Source organism: Calypte anna, chromosome 2 (assembly GCF_003957555.1).
Source record: "Calypte anna isolate BGI_N300 chromosome 2, bCalAnn1_v1.p, whole genome shotgun sequence".
Lineage (NCBI taxonomy): Eukaryota > Metazoa > Chordata > Aves > Apodiformes > Trochilidae > Calypte > Calypte anna.
The window spans coordinates 91,855,953-91,879,342 of record NC_044245.1 but is presented as its reverse complement, the minus strand read 5'-3'; the positions used below and the strand labels follow the sequence as shown (position 1 = coordinate 91,879,342).

At 38.0% G+C, this 23,390-nt stretch overlaps 1 long non-coding RNA gene across 1 annotated transcript; it reads left to right on the top strand.

The window, feature by feature from the left end:
• Positions 1–3,519: 3,519 nt before the first annotated feature.
• Positions 3,520–17,665, top strand: LOC115597920. Its single transcript, XR_003987253.1, has 4 exons — positions 3,520–3,758; positions 14,956–15,067; positions 15,741–15,867; positions 17,558–17,665. It is a non-coding gene; the product is annotated as an uncharacterized LOC115597920 (long non-coding RNA).
• Positions 17,666–23,390: the final 5,725 nt, after the last annotated feature.

Here is a 23,390-nt window from a genome sequence, read left to right as displayed (position 1 = left end):
GCTGGCATGTAGCACACACCTGCAGCAGTCTAGAGAATGGTAAAAAAATTAAGTACTCTAGGAAGTACAGAGCAAATCCACCATGGCCAACAGTGATGAAATTCAGATATATCACCACACCTGTTTGGAATAGTTGAAGGATGTGAAGGAGGTGTTCAGGACAGTTTTATGAGCTCGTCTGACTGTGTGAAAACTGAGAAAGTGGGCAGATAAATATGGATGAGGTGAGTTATTTGGAATGTAGGATGAGAAGTGGTCAGATCAGACAGCAACAGACTACACTGGGATCTAACCTACCTAACAAACACCAGCTGAGGACTTCTTGAGGATATTATTGCCTTTCATGGTAAATATCTACTTTACAGTTGCCCAAGACCTATACTAAAAGATCAGTGAAATTTTTTTTCTGTTTGAGAAAATACATGAGATGATCTCAGACCATAGTGTCTTGCTGGGAATATTTCATTACTTACAGTGTGTGTACCATCTCTAGAAATATTTATTTGAGGTTGACCATTAACTTTGTTTGAAAAATGATCCCTCCTGCATGATGTAAAACAAAAAACTTCTGGAGCAAGCCACTAGAAATAGACGTCTATAGCACATGCCTTGTGATTAATTTTGTAACTGCAATAAAATTAAGTTAATGCAGGACCATCCTTCTTGTTTGTATCATGTCTACTAATTTTTGTTTTCTCTCCTATGGACAAAAGAATGCCACCTAAACGTATTGGATAATATTATTGCACTTCGATCACACAATAACTGGGGTTCACAAACCAATACCTATTTTCACAGGTCTATTCTAGACAGCACTCTATTCAGCTATGTGATAACTGTCCCTTGCCAAAGAAAGTGTCAGAAATCTCTTTCTGTGATCATACATTCATTTTGCTCATGTAGCTGACCTGTGAAGGCCTTATTTGAAGCTAATTGGAATTGTACTTGGAAAAAAAAAAGGAAAAAAAATCAAGCTCAAAGCAATTTTTTTTCTAATACATAAAATTTCCAAAACTCAAGTGAGCATCCCAGTTTTTGTTCAAGCAAAATGTTTAGTAACACCACAAGGAACATGAAAGTTGTGCAAAGAACTGTAAAAATAGGAATACTTGCTTATCACAAAGGCAGTTATCTGCCCTATGAATTAAAGAAACCTAAACATGCCATTCCTGATAACATACACAATGCAGCACTTTCTCCTCAAATATACAAAGTGGTTGCAGGTGAAGATGGCTTTCTCCAGGAATTTCAAATATTTACAAAAACTCAAGATTAATTTGGGGGAGAGAATGAGAATACATACAGCTGCGGGGTTCTGCTGCTGATCGACATTTAGAGCAGCTTAAAATTGTTTCTTTAGCAGAAAAAGCAGTGTCTTTGTATGTTTTGCTTGAAGCAAACTTGAAATAAAGCACTCTGGAATGGTCTCCTCTCAATGCACAGAGGACCCTATACTCACACTGAAATATAGATACACTACTGAAAGACACACACTTCATTTCTTTTTCTTTCAGATTTTTTGATAGAATTTAATTTTGATATACTGAGATTTATGCCTCTGTAAATTACACATGCAAATCTTCCATATGTCAAGATGGGAAAATTTACCACTTGTATGTTGTACTTTATATGTCTTTCTCCTGACTAAAGTAATTTTATCAACATAATACAGGCAGCAGGGCAACACTTCATAAGCCAGATGTTTATTGACCTATGTGACCCCCCAAGTGTTTTCCTCCTGATTATTTGTGGTATGAACATAACAGATAACATCTGAAGTAATGTGGGAAAATGGGCCTATAAACCCAGTCACTTTTGATTTTTGTTTCAGCTCATTTTGATTTAATTGGATTTTGTTTCCTAAAGGTAAGAAATCATAGTGAAAAAGAAAACAATTGATCTGACTCTTAGAAAGTTCCTAAGTTCCACTGACAAATGCTGTAAGAGAGCACTAAAAATAGGATGAAATGAGAAAAAGGTCAGTAACTTGAGTCTACAAGAGAATTATATAGCAAAATAGATGCTGCATATTGTATAATTAACTTTTTAGTGCTAATTATGAAGTGCAATATATTGGCATAGTAATTAAAATAAGGAAAATAATTATTCTGAATAAAAAAACCTGAAATGCTTATTGGTAAAATGCATCTGAAGTTAAAGATATTACAGAAGAATTTTAGGTCCACTGAATGTTAAGGAAATATAAACAAGCAGGATAGCCCTTTGGAGAGCGTTGTGCCAAACACTAATTAGCTATGACCAGAAAATTATGTTTTCCTTTCTGGATGACATTTGAAACCTTAAAGTTCCCTTATATTACACGACCCCAGCAGAAAGCAAAACCAAGAGAAAGGGAACTCAGAAAGGAAGATGGATCCTCATTCTCATCTTCTTTTTCTCAATGAGCAGTGCAGAGCCTTCAGCTAAGAGTTTCCCACTTGTGACAAAAGCAATTGTAGAAATAACGGCAGCACCTGCTCCTCATCCCCCATCCCCAGGTATTTTAATGACTCTTCACCAGGAAACTATTGGCCATACAGCTGATTTAGTGAAAGAATCTGTGCACACCCCTCATTCCCTTCAGTGCCTACTCACCCAGATGCCATCAGCTATCATCAGCTAGGATTTAGGGCAGCCCAGCTGGTTTTATCCTGAAATGTTCAAGGTAGTGATTTACCACACCTGATTCATCTGCCTCATCTGAGGGGGAAGTAATCATGAACAGAAAGATAGTGAGACACAAATATTCCTGATCATGATAGGTATCTCTGAATTTGGCAGGGCATCACTCCTCATCTCTTTCTCAAGAACAGAGGGAAGTTTAATGTTATTTGAGTGTTGGCTTGTTGCAGAACAGAACAGTCTAATGAAGTGACCTTTCTGCTCTTTGCTCCTACTTCTGTTTAAAGAAAAGGAATTTCTGCATAATTTTTCATTGCACAAATTATATTAGTTACATAAGTGACTTGTCACTGATGTCTATTTCATATGAAAAATTTCAGCTGTGAAGTTCTGAATTTTGCTACTACTTAGCAAAAGAAGTCTGTCTAAATACTCAACACTGAATCAGAATACTTCATCTTCACTGAAACTAGCTGCCCTCAAACACTATTATTTTTCATTAATAGAGAACTGAGGATTAGGCTATTAGCTATTTAGTTTGCCCTAGATCTCATGGAAAACTTGTAAACTGATGAACAAACTGTTCTAATAGTTATATTCCCTGGACCAGAGAAGATTTTGATGATTAATTTCAAACCGGATATGAAAAATACCACCAGATTTACAAAAGTGGTTTCCAAGACAGACTTCACTAATTCTAACACTTTACCTTTCTTTGGTTGCCACAGAGACTATGGTTGAACTCCTGTCCAGTTCTATCCTTCATTAAAGACAGTGTTAATGATTATGCTACCATTATGCAAGGATTTGCTGAGAATTGATTTTTCAGTTCACCATCAAAATAAATTGCTGTGTTCATTAATCTGCCCACTTTTAATCAGTAGCTCATGGCCCTCACCCAGAACATGAGACTGGGTTTGACATCAAGTGCTTCAAACATGAAGAGCTGTTCTGATATAAATGGGCATTTGAGTAGGTTATACAAAATCAGGCTTGGAGAACAGCGTGGTGGAGGAAGATTCACTCTTAAGCAGCCAGATGAGTGACACTGAGGCAAGATTCAGAAGATCCAGACCAGTGAATGTTTGCCTGTTTATACAAAGAACAAAGAACAAAGTAAGACGAGGAGACCAACAGTAAGTACTGGCTCCTCCATTTTTGCATACTAAGAACTGCAGGTTTAAAGGTATTAGTCTGGATAGATCAGGCTTAAAACAATGCAAATCCAACCTCATTCTTAATGGTTGTTTCTTATTTCATCTTCAAATGCTTCACACATATTACCAGTGTTTCAGTCTTTGATACCTAAATTGGATATAAAAGAGACTATATTAAAAAAGCAACCATTTATCTCAGTTAATTTCCACAGATCACGGTTACTAACGTTTCTTAAATGAAGCATTAGAGAACTTTGCCTGGGGTATGTTATTTATAAACGTCTTCAGCCAATAAAGCTAGGATTGAGAAAGCTTTAAGTGTATAAATAGAAGTAGTAGTTGGAAGTCTTATTTTAGCATTAACATGTTTGAAATGAGATTATAGATAATATGCCGAGGAGTATAAACACAAAGCACTTCTGTCTGTGTGTGTATGTAAGGAATCACAGTTCCTCACGGGCTGCCCCAGCAGTGTAGCAGCAAAACACAGTTGTAACAGGGGCCTGAAAATGCCAGATGGACTCCAGAAAACTGATCTTAAAAAGGATTTTAGTAGTGTATGGGGGAGGGGAAGTATCTAGTGGACAATAACAAAGATTACAGTGGTGCCTGGTTGTGAACACAGAATTAACCAGCTCAGGTAGCATAACTTCACCTGCCTAAAATCCAAATGTAGAATACAGATGTAAGAGATGAACAATAATTATATTCATGCAGAAAATGTAAAATACTGCAGTGATTCTTCATGTAGGGAAAACAACCTTTTTCTACAGCCTCTTTCATGTTTCAGTTTGATGTCAATTGTTTTGAACAATAAAAGGGAAAGGAATAAAAATTTGGACTAAAGCCCATAACATTTAAAGAAATTTATGTGTAGGGAGGTACCAAAGACACCATACAGGAAGGTTTTTTAACAAAGCTGTAATGAAAGAAACAAAAAGTAGAAAAAAAGCATATTTTGATTTTTTCCACATTTCTTTACAACCTGATGGGATTTAGATGTCTGTATGACATATATATTATCTATCTCAATGACAAATCCCCCTTAATTCACATTCTATTTGGGTATTTGGTTTGGAAGAAGAACATAAAACATTACTGAGTGGTGATATACAAAATATATAAACAAGTAATTAGGTATACGTTTGTACAAGCTGGAATGGTGATTATATATTAAGTATTTGTGGATTACCATCTGTGTGTGTATTTACTACAAGCTTCCTGAATAAGGGGAATAATATTTTGTCCATTCTACAAACAATCTACCATGATGTTTGTCTTAATGTAACCTTACAGGACCAAATCAGCTCTGAGACAAATCCAGTCTTTTCGAAAGAGTTACATCTGTTACACAAGGTCTGATTGTGACATACTCCTCCAAACTTTCCTTGCATTTTCCCCTTTGCCCTGTATTGCTTCCTCCATTACAGCAATGTGTGTATAATGTTTAGTTTGATCCTTGAGACAGTTTACCTCATCTGTTTAGGAAAAAAAAATGTACAATTCATAACAAAATCAAAGACTTTTTTTTTTTTAATTGTAGCAAGGAAACACAATTTAATCACATCTAAGTAAGGTAAAGTTTTAGGATGACTTGTTCTTTAGCTCTCTTTCTACAGTCTCCTTCAGTGGGACATTCCCAATGCAGATACAAGAAAGCTTGCCTCAGGCTGCACTTCTGATTTACCTTTGCTTTACTCAGTTTGGCCACTTTCGGGTGTTTTGTGTGTACATTTATGGCATAGAAGATTGCATACAGCGTTTTGAGGCATTGTTTTAGTCTATTGCCTGTATTCAATCTACATTTACTCACCATCTCCATCATCAAGTCTGTGTCTCACACACTTCAGTTTCAAAGGTTGCTTGAAGAAGACCCTTATGTGTTTCATTATGCAGCTTAAATGTGTACTTCATACCTTCTCTCTCCTGAACAATGTAAGGAATTCCCAGAATTTCTGTAAGCAAATGCACCTAATTTGCAAATAGTGGAAATGTCATGCTTTGCCTCCACTACGGTCTAGGGACAGTGGAAGTTTTGGCTCCCAAAGTTCCTTTGCATATACAAAAAGATAATGACAGCCCCATTCTTTAATGGGCTGTCAGGGCTATTTACAGTACTCCACTCTTCTGGCTTCATCAGATCAAGGCATCCAGAAAGTCTGCTGTAATAGCCAACTACTGGGTGGCAATACAAGGAGCACAGTGCAAAGTCTTGTGAAATTAGCCTTGAGCCCACATTTAATTTTTGGCTCTCAATTTGCTTGGAATGTTTCTTGTGTGTATGCTTGGATCATTATCCTTTAAGTTAGTAGTAAAACAAACAGATTTCTATCAGGAATTTGTCTTTTTGTGCAACCAACAAATGAGCTTTTTCTTTTAAACAAGATTCTCCTTTCCCACAACTTTAGAGGCAAGATTTATCCCTCCACAATTAAAAGGAGCAGTGTTTGGATTCTCTGCTGCTCGAGATTTTTCCTTTGATATATGTATATTTATAGTAATGCATTTAGCTTTATTTATGGTCCTTCTCTATATGTTATATTTTTAATCAAGCCATGTATTTCATTCCTACTAATAATATTTTCCCCTGTAATTGCATCAAACATGCCAATAGCAATTACATTTGATTTTCTTCATTTTATATTTCTTTTACTAAATAAGAGTCCTCAGCTGTTTCTGTTAAGATCATTAGAGTGAAGAGCATTTAAGAACTGCCTGCTCTACAGGCTGATCATTAACTCAGTGTGAAGATATTCTCTCATGTTATAACATATTTTGACTTAACATTTACAACTACATCACTTTTTCAACAAACACTGAAGTAAATACTACAAGCTCATGTTCCTCCTTTTGTATGTTCCTCATTTGTGTTTATTTTGGGCTTCATGTGTCACAGTTATTTATTTCCCTAGAAATTTTTCTTTAACTTACAGTTATTTATTCTCTACAATTTCTTGTCTTGCATTGACCCTCTAAACAGGCACACAAGCCCAACATACATAAAAAGATCTGCATTTCAAGGAACAGGATACATGATGGTTTTTGTTATTATTTAACATTTCAAATTCTTTTAGCAGGAGAATACAATTAACCCTGTGTTCTCTAAATCTGTCTTTTTCACAAATGTATGTTCATCAAAACCCTTTTCAAACTCTGTGATTAAGGCTACAATTTATTTGGTATCTTCAGCAGGGCCTCAGAGTCCTTTTCAAGCTTTAAGCTTTTAAGCCTTAATTAAGACAAAATGGCAGGGAAGACGACAGGCCTGGCTGAACAAGGAGCTTTTACTGGGACTTAGCAAAAAAAAAGGAGAGTTTATCTCCTTTGGAGAAGGGTCAAGCATCTTGGAGTGAGTACAGAGATCTAGTTAAGTCATATAGAGAAAAAAAAATAAGGAAGGCAAAAGCCCAGGTGGAGCTCAATCTGGCTGTTGCCATAAAGGACAAAACAAAAAAGGTTTTTTTATCATCAATAACAAAAAAAGAGCCAGACAGAATTTCCATTCCTTATTGGATACATGGGGAAACATTACAACCAAGGATGAGGAAATGACTGAAATACTTAATGCCTTCTTTGCCTCCATCTTCATTAGTCAGACCAGCTACTCCCAGGTTATTTAGCTCCCTGGGCTGTAAGATGAGGACTGAGAGCAGCACAACCCCCCCATAATGCAGGACGAATCAGTCAGTGAGCTACTATGGCACCTGTATAGACAGAAGTCCATGGAGATGGATGGGATTCACCCAAGAATATTGAGGCAGCTGTCAGAGGAGCTCACCAGGCCTCTCTCCATCATCTGCCAACAGTCTTGGTTAACAGGGGAGGTCCCAGATGACTGAAGCCTTGCCAATGTGTTGCCCATATACAGCAAGGGCCAGAAGGAGGATCTGGGGAACTACAGGCCTACCAGACTGACCTCAGTGACTGGAAAAATTACAGAGCAGTTCATACTGAGTGCACTCACATGGCAAGTGCAGGACAGCCAGGGGATCAGGCCCAGCCAGCATGGATTCAGGGAAGGCAGGTCCTGCTTGACCAACTTGATCTCCTTCTATGACCTGGTGAGCTGCCTAGTGGACGAGGGGAAGGCTGTGGACATTGTCTACTACCCTGCCTGGACTTTAGTAAAGCCTTTGATACCATCTCTCACAGCATTTTCCTAGAGAAGATGGTGGCTCATGGCATAGACACATATATTCTTTGCTGGGTTAAAAACTGGCTGGCTGGCATGGCCCAGAGAGTTGGAAGTCACTGGAGTCAAATCCAGTTGATGACCAGTCACCAGTGGTGTTCCCTAGTGCTCAGTTTTATTTAATGTTTTTAAACTAATTTATTTAGTGCTCAGGTCCTATTTAATATCTTCATCAATGATCTGTTGGTTCCACTCACTGGTGGAGATCTTCAGAAACCACATGATGTTGCTGAGTCACAGAATCTCAGAACAGTTAAGGTGGGAAGGGATCACACCTTTTCCACCCCCACCTCCCTCATCCCTCCCAAAGCAGAGGCAACTATAACAGGTTGTTCCAGACTGTGTCCAGTTGGCTTTTGAAAAATGATGGCTCTACAATCTCTCTGGAAAGTTACAGGGTTCAACTACCCTAAGAGAAAAAAGTCTTTACGTTCAGGGGGAGTTTGCATATTTCATTTTGTCCCAATTCTTTTTGTCCTTTCTCTAGGTACCACTGATAAGACTCAAGCTACATATTCTTTACTAGTGCTCATCAGGTATTTATACACACTGATATGATCCCTCTAAGGCTTCTCTTCTCCAGGCTAAACAGTCTCTCAGCCTCTCCTTCAATGTTCCAGTCCCTTAATCATCTCTGTAGCCCATCACTGCACTCAGTCCTGTATGTCGATGCCTCTGAGAAGCCTGTGACTACACACAACACTCCAGATGTGTTCTCACTGGTGCTCAGTGGAGGGGAACAATCATCCCTCTTGACCTTCTGACAATGCTCTTCTTAATGCATCCCAGGACACTGCTGGCCTTTTTGCTGCAGGAGCACTGTGGCTGGTTCAGGGTCAATTTGTCCACTAGCATTCCCAGGTCCTTTTCTGAAAAGCTGCTTTTCAAGCAGTTGGGCCCCAGCATGTACTAGTGCATGGGTTTATTCTTTCCCAGGGACAAGACTTCACATTTCCCTTTGCTGAATTTCATGAGGTTCCTGTTGTCCCCATTCTCCAGCATGTGGAGATCCTCTTGGTGAATGAACCACTCTCCCCAGTTTTGTGTTATCTGCCAACTCGCTGAACATGCACTCTGTTCAGTCATGCAGGTCATTAATGAAGAACATTAATGAACAGTACTGGCTCCAGTAATCAACCCAGTACTACACTGCACACTAATGACTGGCCTTGAGATGGACTTTGTTCCACAGATCACAACTCTTTCATGCCCAGCAGTTCAGTCAGTTTCAATCCACCTCACTCTTCCCTTTATCTAGCCCATACTTTGTCAGTTTGCCTACAAGAACACAATGGGACACAATGTCAAAAGCTTTACTAAAGTCAAGACAAATCACATCCACTACTTCCTTTATCCACCAAGCCAATCATCTCATCATGGAAGGCTTTCAAGATGATTAATCATGATTTCCCGTGATCTTCTGATCACTGTCTATAACCTTCTAGTCCTTTATGTGTTTGGCAATGCTTCCCAGGGACTGAAGTGATGCTGACTTACCTGAAGCTCCCTGAATCCTCCAACTTGACCTTCCTGAAGACAGGAGTGACATTTGCTTTCTTCCAGTCCTCAGGAGCCTCTCCCAATTGTTATGACCTTTCTGAGATTATTGAGAGTGCCTTTGCAATGACATCCAGTCAGTGAGTCTTTGTGCCAAGCCTGTTGGGCAGCCCTTTTTCTTTTCAGCTTCCAGCTTGATCTGTAGATTATTTGTTTTCTTCTCTTGGTTCCTTTCTTTGATTACTTTATTACAACCATGAACTGTAGTAAAGGGCAAAAGTTTAGTACTCCGTATCAAGTACTTCACTGCTAAGTGCTCAGTCATTCCTCCTGACATTGATTAATAAAGATACACTTAATTCACTGACTGCCTTCATTCCCATACGTGATGCAAGCATAAAGTAATATTAATATGATATTGTTTGCCAGGAGTGTTATTTATGGCAATACTAATTTGACAGTAATTTAGGATATGAGTGGTGAGGGTGTGTGAGCTTTCTGGTTAATCAGGAACTTCTGGGATCTGAGTGTTACTTGGCTAGCTATAAAATAATCATTGCTTTGGCATGATAGCATCACTGCAGTATCTTATGCCTTGAGGTTTTTATTACAAGTATTTATACTCAGCAGCATGAAGTTTTATTTCAAAAGGTTTCGAAGTCTGGATTTACTGTGACCCTGACTAATTTTGTGCGTCATATTCACAGGATGCTGATAAAAAATTGGAAATGTTTTAGGCAAAAACAAATGCTGGTCAAAAATGAAATGCAGCTAAGTACAGGCTAAATGCATGCTAGCATTGGTGGACACAAGCTTTGCAGACATTATGCCCTGTCAGAGTACATGTAAATCAGTTTTGTTGCAACTTTCATCATGAAATAAGTAATTACTAACACTCATAATTCTTCCAGCAGTCAAAATCTCAAAAGGTCATCATTTTATGTTTTGCTGTCTCAGAGGTCATTATTTGATGTTTTGCTCTCTCAGTGACTTCAAGATACAAATACATGATCTGTTCAATGCAGAGAGTTAATGAGGAAAATGTAACAAAATTGTTGTGTAACAAAATGTAACAAAAACTGTTTGAAGTTATACAGCTTTGACACACCAACAAGGTACCATGGCTTAATGAATTGTTATGCATCAGTACCTGTGAGGTAATCATCCATACACACATTCTTTCTCTCCTGCAAATGTGATATTATCATAGGTAGTTTTCCTCTCAAATAAAGGATAGGCTACTTCACTTTTACTCAAGGTAAGAGAATGCATGCAGAGAATTCAGCATGAATTCTCAGGCACTTTACTATCTCCCAATAATTTGTCCATATTTTCTAACATCCTGCAGAGCACTAGCCAGCAGGTTTCACCCAGAAATCTCTAGAGTGATCTCAACAAATTCTTGATCTAGACTAAATATCCCACTATAAAGCACAGCACTTAAAAAATTGATTTGAAACACCTCCTAACGTGGCATTGGTTGTCCATTAAAAACTTATGTATTTTGCTGAACTGGACCTCAAAACAGCAGGGAATGAAGAATGACAACTTTCTTCATAAGGTTTTTCAAAAATTGGTTCACTTAATTTCTATTTTGAGTTCTTCTGGTATTATCTTGCAGGTATAATCCATCCTCTTTCTCTTCTTTATTAGTGCTGGAATTGCCGTAATCAGACAGATCAAAAGTCCATCTGTCCCTGTGACAGAAGGTCAGAATGGTTGCTTAGTGAGGCTGTTCCACCAGAAACATATCATGTGTAGGGCAACCTTACACAGGAATATTCTCACATATTTCCATGTAGATCCTGTATCAGAGACTTCTTTGGGGCTACTCTATTGAAAATCACAATGGACCTATCCTTCTTCAGTTTTTCCAGTCTCTCTTATTTAACTCCCTCACCCTCCCTGCCACATACTCATTTCTTATTACAGCTGACGGAGAAAGCTCAGCAGCTGTAAAGCTGGCACGATTACCATGCAACCCAGTAAGTTAGTTGGACAGCACTCCCATAAACAGGGAGTGAATGTGTGCTCTATCCTCACCCTGCTCCAGCCCTTGGGACAAGGCTGACAGTCACTCAAATGTAAATATGAGAACAATAGGTCACAGATTAGTTTTTTACAGAGCAGAATTTTAGCGCTTTTGGTGCTGAGAATAGATGCTGCCTCTAATTTATGGACAAGCAAAATGAAAAGGGCAATAGGAACTAGCTTTTCAACAGACTAACTGGAAGGAGCACGTAAAGGGCCCCTTTGGGGAGTGGTAACTAAGTAACTAACTAAATAGGTTGCAATTCAAGAAGATGAGAGAGATGGAGAAGGTCCCCAGGGTGCTGGGAGACTGATTATGGATGCATACATATGAGAGGAGTAGAAACCCAGAAGAAAGCAAGAGATGTCAAGGGCATACATATGTGAGCAAGACATTCAGGGCTATTTGGAGCAAAATTTCTGGAAAGCCAGACAGATTTTGATTATTGAACAAAGAATCTGCCTCATAATTATTATTTTGAGTGTTTCCTAGAAAACGGGATGCTCGGTATATACTTGTAAATTTCCAGGATTGTCACTATTGAGCTGTTCCCCATTTCTCTTCCTGTTGCAGAGAGGCTCTAAATATTGGCTAACCACTCCTACCAAAGGCAATCAATCTCTTCTTTATGTGCAAAACTGAGAAATTCCAAACTTTTATAGAGCTATGATCACAGCACTACTTTACAGCACAATAAAAAATATTTTTGTCATGAGGTACCAAAAACTGATGTGATAGATCAGATATATATGGAGATGTTAAACCCCGAAGGTTCACTGCTTGTGCTTTATTAGAAAATGAACTATGATTCAGTCTTTCCAGGGCACTATTTAAAAAACAATGAAACAACTACACTGATAAAGTGAGAAAGTATAATGATAATATGACTTTATATTAACAGGTTCAACTGTGATATAATAACTTCCTTTACTAGTAATTTAAAACCATGCCTTTTTAAAAAGTGTCATGCTAACTACTTTCAGGAAAAGTCGGCCCCAGTCTGGACACCTGTGGGTATTTCACTCAAAAGGGTTTATTCTGTCTGAAAAATGACTAATAATCTGATTAGGTTTTCCCACCAACCAAAATTTTCTTTGGAAAGTGACAACTGTGCCAAGCCTAAGACAGACATGGGAAAGTATTCACTCTCCAGATTAAAAATGGATGGCTGAAAGCCCACTTTGCCTATCCTCTCTCCTTCAAGGAGGTAATGTCATATTTATATTTATCTCAGTAAAAGCAGATGTGGAGATGCCAAAAATCTTTAGTTTCAAGTGCCTTGTGTTACATTAAGTATAAGGTTCTACTATCTGAACAGAATAGTATTATTTGATAAGAAGTTGTCTGTCGCCCTACACCCCCACTACTTCTACTGAGATGCAGTTTCAAAATAACACTACTCCAACAGTCAGAAGCCTGTTTCTAAATTCACAGCTTAAATCTAATTATGGTCACTTCACAGCTATTTGTTATTCTGCCAGCATTGTCCCTTAGCTGAACAGCTCTTTTATTCGTCTCGTGTTTTGCTCCCCCATTTATATATATAAGTCCATAGTGGCTACTAAGGGTGGTAAAACAACAGTACTAGGGTAGAAGCCATAGGGTAGTGCCTGTATTTCTCATCAATATTAGAATTTTACTTTAATGGTCATGACACAAGCAGCATCAAATATGTTGATGTCAAATACTTAGGAAGCACCAAAAATCCAAACCAGGACTGGAATATCATATAGATGTATAATTGTAAGCAGTGAAAAAATACTCATCAAATGAAATGCAACAGCTTAAAATGCAAGATGTTGTCTTTAAACACTAACAGCAGAAACTTTTGCTCTGGGAACTTTTGCTCTTTGTAGTTGTGGTTGGAAATAACTTTTTGCACATATTGATCACACATGAAGCAATAGGCAAAGGGAACACAGAACACACTGGGAAAGGCACTGCAGAGTTACCGTCCCTGCCACCCCCCAGCAGCACTCAAATGCTCCAGATTTGAAGGGAATGCTTAGAAGGACTGGGACATAAGTTAATGAAGAAGCCATTTTCTGAGACATTTGTTTGTTTAGCCTCAATCTGTGTTTTATTTTGTAATTTCCCATGCAGTTACAGCAAAGTATTAAATACTTTAAATCTTCTGAAAACTGAATGGGAGGACAGTGGGTGAAGATGTGGTGATTTCATCTTAGTTCTTCTAACCAATTTTTTTTTTCCCCTGCACTTTTGCCAAGTGTGGAAATTAACATGAATATCCATGGCAGTTTTCCCTGCTATGCAAGCAAACCTATCTTGTGCTCCATATTGCTGCAGCCAGGCTGCTTCCAAGATGTGAAGTAATCATGTGCAGCTACACTACATTTTAAACAGTGCTGTAAATATGAGAACAGCTTAAAGTATTTATTTTAGAACTCCTCTTAGTCAGGCAGAAGATCAGCACTCCCAACATGAAGTGGAGGCCATTTTCAGAGCTTCCTCTTCTCATAAAAAATTCTAAGTGGCTGTGACTGAACCATTATAACCAAAATTTTCCTCCAAAAACAGCCTTTAGAATCTGTTTTACTTTTGTTGGTTACAGAGACCACTGCATTTCTTCTGAAAGGATCAGAGATTTCTCTGTGTCCTTGTGGTGATGTAGGCTAACCTCATCTGTACTGGGGGAAGCGTAGCCAGCAAGTCAAATTAGCTGGCTTTTGTTCTTAGTTTTGTACTTATGAGACCCCATCTAATGTACTGTGTTCAGTTTAGGGTTTCCCTGTAAAATAAGGACGTGGACATACCATAATGAACCCAAGAGCCACCAAGATGACCAAGAGGCTGGGACATTGCATGCAAAGAGGTGATGGAGGCCCTGTTTGTTCAGCCTGTACACAGGAAGCTAAATGGGGGCTCTTCTGCTAATATAACAAGGACAGCTTCTTCTCGGTACACAGTGAAAAAGTAAGAGGCAATGGTCCTAAGTGGCAAAAAAAGGAATTTTGATTGAATCTTAGAAAAAATGCTTTCACTGGGAGATTGGTGAAACACTGAAACAGGTTGTTGAATTTTCATCTTTGAAGATATTTAAAACTTGTCTGGATAAGACCCTGAGAAACCTGATCTAAACTCCAGGTTAGAGTCAGCTTCAAAGTTGGCCCTTCTTTAAGAAGAGTTCAGACCAGATATCACCCAGAGGTCACTTCCAATTCAAAATAGACTTTGGTTTCAGCACAATCTGAGTTTGCAATTTTACCTTGTCTTTTTAATCCTTTGGAAATGTATGAAAGAGTCTACCAGTGTTATTTGTTCTAAAAGAAGATGAAGAGATTTTCACTGCCAGCATCTTTCCTCTGGGGAGACGTTTGGTTTGTTTCCAGGCCTACTCTTGTGACTCTTGCGTGTTAAAAAGGAAACTTCACTCATTTTGACCTGCTTCTCCCAGGTGTTAGATTTAACTTTCTGCCTTTTCCTTTAATATTTAGGTCACTCTGTAAGATGCCATCTGAGGGTGACAGAGGATGCCAAGTTGCCTCCACTGAAGAAACAACTGTATGCTCTCATCAAAATAGAACAAATACTGGGCTGTACTAGCAGGTGAGTGGTTAGAAGATCAAAGCAAGTTATTACCCTTTGGTTGGTGTTAGTAAGGCTATCTCTGGAACATAGTGTCCTCCTTCACTCACACAGTGGATCAGAAGGAATGCTGAGAAACTTGAAAGTTGAGAGCCCAGAAAAGTGGTATGAAGACAGAAAGGAGCCATGGGCATATCTCCTCACATATGTGGGGAGAAATTGGTTTGGTGAGGAAGAAAATAAGGTGTGAGCTAATACTGGCCTGCCACTATTTGAATGGGAAATCCAGAGGTGACAAACTTTTTGTGGTAGTTGCAGATAGTTTTGAAAGGGGCAGTAGCAGCAATCTGCAGTGTGAGAAGTTCCAACTGGACATTACAAAGTCTGGTAAGAGCATAGTGCAGCACTGGGGGAGAGAATCTGACTCTATCCTTGAAGTTCTTCAAGACTCACATAGATAAACCCATTGCTGACCTGATCAGCTCTTGAAAAGTCCTCCTTCAATTAAGCAGGTGGACTGGGTGATTTTCAGAGATCTCTTCAACCAACACAGTTATATTTCCTATATTTATTACACTGTTATCTCTCCTGCTATGTTCCCTGGCTAGCTGCATTTCCCCTCTTTTCTAGAGCAGTAACTCCTGAAAACATTCCAGAAAAGGAGTCTATTTCTGTCTGTTCTTGTGCATTTCAGTGATTTGAAGATTTTCCAGATCTGCTTCTCCTCCACTAGATCTCTTCTTCCATTTTGACCTGCTGACATACGTTTTTTTGGGTCATCCAAGTCATTCAAGCATCTCTTCTCTACGTCATCTCATTTAGTAGGTGTCTATGAATTCCAAATGCCCTCACTGCCTCCTCTCTCCCTTTCTTTGCCCTCTATTTTCATATCTCTCTTTCACCAATCCTCCAGCTGCAGTGCTAATCCTCAGATCTTTTCTCCTGTCTGGCAACACTTCATCAGAAGGTAATTCCCATCAGGTACCTATTCGAGATTAGAAAATACCCTGCAGCTTCTGCATCAAGTCCTTTTCATGCCTGTTCCATTTTTTAGTCAGATTTTATGCATTAAAGAATCTGTATTTCTCTGTCCCTTCCCTGTTTTTAATAGACTGTGGAAGTTTTTTTGCATGTCATATGGAGCCAACAACAATCTGTGCAGACATTAAAATACATAGTAACTTATGAAGACTATCAAGTTTGAGAAATATGATTTTGCTTGACCTTTTTAAAGACATGTGGTGTTTAAATTAGTTCTGTGAGCAAAAGATCAATTCAGATCAAATTTCCCTAAATTTAAAGAGAAAATTGTGCTTCCTTCATCTCACCCTATAAAAACATTTTTTTAAATGCTCTTTATTTCTTCACTTTTATAGTCCCTGGACTTTCCTCAACATTGGTTACTTCCATTGTTCAGTCTCAGCAGTTAACTGTCCATCAGCTGTGATTAAAAGCAGAAAGCCTCAGCTGGCTCAGCTGCATGCTGTCTGTGTAACACAGCTCCCCTGGAGAAAACCATAAACTACAAACTGCAGCAAACCACAGATCCCACAGACTCTAACCAAGCCAACCGAGTAACTCTACCACCAACCATTGAAACCTTTTCTTTGATTGGAAACTAAATGGGAAATGGAGAGAACATGCCACAGCTTTTGGTATTTAGTTGAAGCCCCCTAAATTATGGAGATTTAATGTGACCAGGTAGCTAGGACTGGTATCGCTGGTTTGAGATGTGACAGCAGGTGAGTAACTGATGCAAATTTCTAGTACTGTGAACATGTCAGTGTGTCATGATTGTCATGGTATTTGGTGATTTTCTTTTATACACCAGTTCCCAGAGACATAAGACAAGAAGAAAACATCAAGCTTTGCAGATTTCACACAACAAGGACACTGGCTGTGGTCTTTTGCTTGTTGTATAAACAAATTTACCTTGGTTGAGTCACTCCCACTGCTAAAGATCTGCCTATTGAACTGCTCTGCTCATTAAAATTGGTAATCATAATATTTGATTTATGCACAGTAGGTTTATATATATATATATATATATACATATAACAAAACAAAAGACAAAAGGTTCATGCATCACACTGTCCCAGCCTATATTTCTGGGCTCTTACTTTTGGAATACAGGGCTTGGAAATAATTCAGATCTAGATAAAACATCTAAAAATTGAGTATCCTATTCATCATTCCTAATTTTGTTGGCTACACAATTTTATGTCTCCTTTCACTAACTTTACATTAATAGTCTCACAATATTTTGGAATAGTGCTAGAATATCATGTCACAACATGGACACTGTGTTATTTGTAGAAGGAGGAAGGACTTAAATGAATTAGTTATGATGAAATAGAGCAGGAGGAAGAGTTTTAGTAACATTTTTTCAGTTGCTGGTAGGATATAGAATAACTGCATATTTCTGTACCATATATAATGTGTTTACCTTCAGTTTTCTCTTATAAAATCACTTTTCTTGAGTCATATTTACTCATCCTTTCTGTGTATCAGTAAATGAAGCCCTGCACAAGCAATGACACCACCTCATCTAATGCTGCAGATCTTCCCTGAATGCTGGAAACCAAAAGGCTTGTTAAGAACACGCTGTAATAAAAGTTGACATTTTCTTCCTGTTCTGACTTCTTTATGTTGCTTTATCACAGTTCTATGTGCTAATGTTCTGTAAATCTTAAGTCTTTGAAATATGCAAACATAATTTCATCACAAAAAGATAGAACAATATCCTATAGTATACCAATCCTTAGTTATCCTCATAGGGCCTTGGTTGTTTATCATCCTGATTTGGAAAAACTTACATAAAAATACAATGAAGGGCACTAGGGCTGTGACAGAAGCTTTTGTCTGACCTTTTGTGGGCTCAGGGGATTTAAATTACTTCTGTAAGTAAAGAGCAATTCAGATAAAGATACTTGAATGAATAAATAACTTTAAGAAAAAGGGAACAATTCTGTTCAGGTTAAAGCTGAATTATTTATGCTTGCTTTATGATGAGTTGATTTTCTTTTCCAAGAGAAAATATTATTAGGGAGTAAAAACCCCACCTTTTTTTCTCTCATGAAAGATCTGCAATCAGGATTGTAAGAAACAGGAAAAGAAGTGAAATTAAAGGTAAAGGCAAGTCAGATATTTTTCATGTGATAAGTGCTTTTAGTTTTAAAATTTCCTGGGGACTGTATGTTCCTTTTTAGCTAATTTAACATAGGACACAACAAGCAAATATTGTGAACATCAGAAAGTGGGAATTACGAGATTTAAAGGTGTGATAATTGATAAATTAAGATAATTCAAATAGGCAGTCTCTGCTCATACCCAGTCATCAAGTTAATATGGAACATCATTGTATTTTCACTCAATTCCTATACAGCGAGTGCAGTTAATTGCACAAAAGAAGTAAGCAATATTTTGCAAAACCTGAAAGTCTATTTTTCAGGGATTCTCTGCCAGCCTAGTATCATTATATAACCCAATCATACTTTTTAACCACAGGTGCTAACAACAGCTATAGATAATATGCTACCCCATGCCCCATATTAAGCTCTTCTAATTATAGTTTTAAAGTTACATCATCTTCTGAATATGTAACTGATATCAAAGGCAATAAAAGGTGTTGGGGAGAGAAGACTTTGCACCGAAGACTGCATCTGTGTATTAAGAACAACACAAAGCACTTTAAAGGTAGTCATCTACTCCTAAATGTGCCCCAAAGTTTACAAAACAAATTCTAAAACCTATAGGCATCCACAAGATACTCTGAGTTACTATGAGTAATTAAAATGTTGGCTTCACTAACAAGATAAATGCTACAAGATCAGAAATCCAGAGACAAATTATATACATGTTTCAATAGTTAAAAGGTTTGTTAAACCTGGTATTTGAGACAGGGTGAAATTTTAAATGTTTCCTCACCAATAATCACGAGTCTTTATTAATCTTTGTGATGTTTGAAAAAGAGTTTGTGGAATGCACTGGTGAACCTAGGGCTATGTCTACGGTAGGGAATTAAATAGTGCTTGTGAGCTTTCCCAGACACTGGAATATGCCTGCTCTGAAATGATTGGAGCGGTCCCTGGCATGCTTTTGGCCTGTACCAACTAGCAGGCTCCCAAGAAATTCCCAGGCATGGCTTGGGAGTTAAAAAGTCCCACAGACCATTACCACCAAAGGATTTGCATCCAGCCACCTTGTTCTGGAGGTTGGCTGAGTTTACTGCTGTGCTTGTCCATGCCAGTTGGCTTCCATGCCTGGGAATATTTTTGGGAATGATTTTATTGCCTCACATTGACATAATCCTATCCCCTTCCCACTAGTGATGAGGACAAGAAGGCAGCTTCAGGAAAGAAAAGACCAAATCAATAACATTTAACTCAGTTGAAATCACTTTTGATAGTCAAATCCATACAAATGGGCTTATGTCCATTTTTTTTTTTTGACAAACCACCTTCCACTATTCCTTTAATCCCACTGCGCCAGAGGTGATCCAGCATTCATCTGAAGTCAAAAAAAGTTTGAGAAGCAGCTTGTTTTTTCTATAACTTGATTAATCCCATGCAGCATGTCAGCCTGGAGTTACATTTTAAGGTAGAATATGTCAATATTCGATATTCTAAGTAATCAGAAATTAGTGCTTGCCACCTCAAGCACTGTCCTGGAATACAAGAGACCAGGCACAGAGTTGCTATCTTGTTTTGGGCAAGGCATTTACAGACCAATCCCTAATGTAAACTTCTCTGCCTCCATTACAATCCATTTTAGCCTGTGATAAGATGATGCCCTGAAGTAAACCACCAAGTACCCTCATGATTAAGGCACCCCTAGAGGGATGTAGGTTTTAAATTCTTCCAGTGGAAGAGAGACAAAATGGAAAGACCAGCATCTCCCATTTTGCAGGCTAAGTGCTCTAGTCACTAGGATGCCGTATAGAGGGTATAGAACAACCAAAGTTTACTTGCTCTCTTTCTAATTTTAAGCATTTATTCTCAGAGGAAATCCAGCTTTTTACCTTGCGGTCTTGATACAGATATGTAACTCCCAAGGAAAATGAGTTTTTGGACAAGCCTACATATTAACAGTACCCATGAGAGAACTTTAAGTAGCTTCTCAGAACATGATTTTATTGGGGGTTATCCTATCTTGGTCTAGTTCCCAAATTCTTAGCTTGGGATTCCGCTCTCGAGTCCCAACCTCATAAAACATAGCTGTGCTGAAATTACGGACACCCAATCACTGTAATAGCTCCAGCTTTCAGATCTCTGCTGCATTCACAACTGTCTTGTTACTTGGGGCCAGAGTCAAAGTACCTGGGGGAGTGCTTGCATGTTGACTATCACTTTGATTCTCATCTGGAAAATCAAGTACCTCTCCAAAAAAGAAATCTGAGGCAGAGAGCAGGACCGGTTCATACCTGAGCTCCTGCTCCTCCGGGCCAAACAGACATAGCTCAAGCCATTTGGTGCTTTGAATTCAAACACAGATTTCAAAGTAGGTAGAAATAAAGCACAGCCTTAATTCCCCATATATAATATAAGGAACAGCAAAACTTTTCTACCTTACGAGGTTTGGGAAGATAACACATTCCCACTTCAGAGTCACTCAGGCACCATGGGAGGCATACAAAACAGGCACCCAAAAAAGGTGTAACAACTTTGGTGCTGCAGAGGAGGGTGATGGAGGCAGTTATGGATCATTCATTCTCAGGACAGACTCCCACTGTCCTAAACTAAATGCTGGTGAAAGCTTCTTGATGCTGAGTACAGCTGAAGGGCAGGGTGCTTGCAGTTCTGCAGCACAGGAGCAGAGTGGGGCAGGAGCCAGGGAAGGAGGCTGCATGCCAGCTGAGTCCCTCAGTGCCAGGGGAATTCTCAGCTGGGAGAACCTGGCTGTCTTCCAGTCTTGCTCCTTTGAATATATACATAAATACATAAATATATGTATCTATCTATGTATGTATAGCAGAACTTTTAAAGGAATAGTTATCTTCAAATGTCTTCTAGTTTTACTAGAAGATTTTAATCTCATTTGTATTCTGTATCTGCAGCTGCCTGATCTATGATTACCCTCAGCTTTCACATAAACCAGATTTTTAAGCAGTCATGTTGACAAAAAATTCTATGCCTCTCAGCTCAGAAAAAAAATGAAGATGAAATAATCCGAAAGTGTAAAGATGGGAATACCTGTACTGGAGAGGAAATACAGGTAGGCAATCTGAAGATCTGAAAGAACAGAAAATATCTTTTCACACCTAGCACAGAAATATAAGGGTAAAGGCACTGGCTAAAAGCAGAAGGGAAGAGGGAATACCTACATGGATTTCAAGATGAAAGTAAGTGTTCATTGCTTTCACCATAATAAAACCCCTACTTTCCTAGTTACCAGGTGTTTCTAATTTAATTCATTTCATTAACTTCTTACAACTTGTTCAGCCAGCTCTGCAGACAATTGATTTTTATTATGATGTGCTTCAGTGACTTTCTACACCAGATTTTTTTTCCACTGACTATACAGTTCTTCAAATCTCTTCAAAATGATATTTTTTTTCTGTCTTCTCAGAGTGTAGTCTGAGACTTCTATAAGGCAAATTTCTCTTATATGACATAAAACATTTACATATATGTTTGCTACTTTCAGAGCTGTGATTGCAAATTTTTCATTATGCTGCTGCTGCTAGTGAAAATTCCAGACAAGACAGAAAAATAGCCTGATTATGATATTGTAACTATTTGATATATATCGGATATATCAAACATTAGTATTTGGAAAGTACTTTTGAATAACAGAGGAGCTTTTAAGATCCACAACTCAAGTTATCATGTGCTGAAACTTCTTAATCAGATTGTTTTCAATCAATTATAGATGCAGAGTTCATACTGACACCTGCTGTTAAGATTGCTTAACTTTTCCCTTTGTAAGACCTTTTCTCATTTCATTGTCAGATTAACTGTGTGAGCTGCTCTTTTCTGGGATGTGTGTCATCTGATTAAAATCAAAGGAGAAAAGGCAGTGATTGAGATTAAATGATTTTGTGATTTTCAAGAATCAAGTGGAGGATACGAGCTCACTTCATATGGACTCTAAGTGACTTCACTTCAAAAAAATCAGTTATCCACATCCCTTGGAACAAGAACTTGAAAATCAGCATAATTTCTCTTCCTGAAGTTCCTTAAAAAGTCTCCATAATTGGTCAAGTTAAGAGCCCCTAAAAAAATCAGATATTACACACTGATATACATTGAAGGGTATTAGAATTTTGTATAACAATTCCAAAACACCCTTTGTGAAGTTTACTTTTGTTTAAGTTACTGGCATCCCTAAAATTGTTATTGTTGAGTTTTCATCTGCTAAGACCTACATACAGATGATTTTACACTTTCTTCTTCTACTCATCCCCTCTCGGAGAATTTGAAATCAGGAAATTTGGGTTTCTAACCCCAAGTTTGCCCCCAGTTTTCCGTATGACTCTTGAAAATCCAGTACACTTATTTGCCTTGGCTACCCACAATGTCATTAAGATAGATATGAATACATGTGACCTGCCAGCAACTTACAGGGCTTCCCACATATACATTGGCAACCACAGTCTGGCCCAGATAACCAGATGCTAATGTAGCAAAGACTACAAATAACATCAGTAAAAGGCAATCTGCACTCTCTGTCTTTGACATAACACAGCTTGGCACTTACACTTTCCTTCTCCTGTACTTAGTTACACAACCCCAACATTTAATGGGCATCTTGCCACCTATCTAACACTTCATTAAGTAGCACACCTGCAGTGATTTTAATCACAGTCCATGGTATTTTAGCCACTAATGGTCTACATTACACTAGCAGTTGTAAACAGGTTGGAAATTATCTGGTTGTCTCAGTTCTATAGGGTGTTAAGATAGAAAATAGATTATTCAAATGAGGAAGAACATCATAATAAAGATTTGTTCTGATCCTGTATTTCTGGGCTAGTATATTCTTCAAATACTGATAAAGGTTAAAGAGAAAAAAAATCATTTGAACATGATATCAATTGAAACGTAGGAGTTTAATTAATTCAGTTTAAAACTGAACTATTATTAAACTATTATTATTATTAAACTACTATTATTATTAAACTAACTATTATTAAAACTTTAAGCTAATATTAGTCAGTATTAGCTTAAAGCCCCAGAAGGTGATCCAAAAGCTTTGTGTAGTGTTGGACTCTGAAATAAGTTAAAGGTATGTGTTTATAAGTTGGATTTTAAGAAAATAGTTCCAAGAGCAGAAAAAGCATACAATAACTGCAAAAAATGCAAATGTAAAATAAGTATTGAAATAATTGTATTTGGTTGAAAAA